This window comes from Octopus bimaculoides, chromosome 30, assembly GCF_001194135.2.
Source record: "Octopus bimaculoides isolate UCB-OBI-ISO-001 chromosome 30, ASM119413v2, whole genome shotgun sequence".
Lineage (NCBI taxonomy): Eukaryota > Metazoa > Mollusca > Cephalopoda > Octopoda > Octopodidae > Octopus > Octopus bimaculoides.
The window spans coordinates 1,080,802-1,082,359 of record NC_069010.1 but is presented as its reverse complement, the minus strand read 5'-3'; the positions used below and the strand labels follow the sequence as shown (position 1 = coordinate 1,082,359).

At 41.5% G+C, this 1,558-nt stretch overlaps 1 long non-coding RNA gene across 1 annotated transcript in view; it reads right to left on the bottom strand.

Moving 5' to 3' along the window:
* Positions 1-252: 252 nt before the first annotated feature.
* The window catches only part of LOC128251291 (uncharacterized), a 16,570-nt gene continuing 15,264 nt past the window's right edge, over positions 253-1,558 (bottom strand). Inside the window, exon 3 of the long non-coding RNA XR_008267064.1 lies at positions 253-912. This is a non-coding gene — a long non-coding RNA (uncharacterized LOC128251291). The remainder of the gene's footprint in view (positions 913-1,558) is intronic.

The following is a 1,558-nucleotide window of genomic DNA, read 5'->3' as shown; positions in this document are numbered from 1 at the left end:
TCTCTTCTCTTTGCCATACCGTGACCACCACCCACACTACCATCCCCTTCTTCTACCCAACTTTCCCTTTCCTCATCCCTACCTTCCTCGCCCTCTACATTACTACCCCGTTTCTTTACTTTTTCATGCCCTCCATCTACATTACCATTCCTTATCTCTAGCCTACCACCCACCCCTCCTTCCCCTCCGTCTACCCTACCATCCCCTCCCTCTACATTATCACCTCCTCCCTCTACACTACAACCACCTCCCGATACAATAGAATCTCTTCCCTCTACCCTAGCAGCTCCTCCCATTCTATTGCCATTCCTTTCCTCTACAATTTCATCCACACTATAAAACCACCCCCTCCTAATCCTGTTCGTCCCAAAAACCCTTACCTCTAATCCACCTTGGATATCCCACCTGCATGCAATAGACAGGTGCCGCAAATTATCTCGAGTACACCGTGGCATACAAACCGCTTCGCATACTTCATCTTCCAGTTCAATTATTCTTCCTTCTATTCCCTCACCAATATGGCTGTGCCATGCAATCGGTAAAACCGTCGAACAATAGTCTGGTTTCCATATCGACCTCATTAAGAATCCTCCTACCCGACCACTCCCTACCTGTACACTAGCAAACATTCCTCCCCGTATAGTAACTCTTCCTTCTGTTCCCTCACCAATACGTCTCCGCCATACAATTGGCAAATCCTGAAATATAAGATGATTTGATTCTACTACCATTAACCACAACACACCAATTCCTTCCCATATTTTACCTCCACCACCACTACCACCATTGTCATATTGTCCTCTACCACCTCTCTCTCTTTCTCCACTACTAGCGCCATATCCACCCAGTTCGATGCTGTCCATGTAAATATTTTCAGTTAAAGATTCTTCAATGAATGTCGCTGAGCGCCACCTGTAGAAAAATTGTAACAAAACAGAAATAAGTAAGTACATCAAGCCACTAATGGAGTCTCTAAAAAAAGATACTGGAATATCCTTCAAGGCACACTTCAGTTTTTCAATGACGAGCAGGACAAAGTAGTTAGTGTAGTCTAAGATAGCCTATGCCAAAAACTTATAACTCAGAACTGTCGCGGAAGCATCCATCTTAAGTAGACTTTTATCAAAAATCGTCCTATGATTAGCTTATTAAAGTGGAAGCACAGTGAGTAGCTTGTTCCCCAGTTCGAACATGCATCAAGCATATTCGGACTGATAATAACATTGCAATACATACATACATACATATGTATACATATATACATACATGCATACGCACATATATATATATATACATACGCACATATACATACATGTATACAAATACATACATATACAAACCCACACACATGTACAATGCATACATACATGCATACATACATACATACATACACACATACATACATACACGCATACATACATACAAGTTCAGATTCATACTCGTGATTGTTGGGGCATTGGGATATGTAACGAACTGCCTCAACAAAAACCTGGAAAAATTAGGGTTCTCAAAACCTGAAAGAAAAAGGCTGATTAGAAGATTACAGATTCAAGCCATC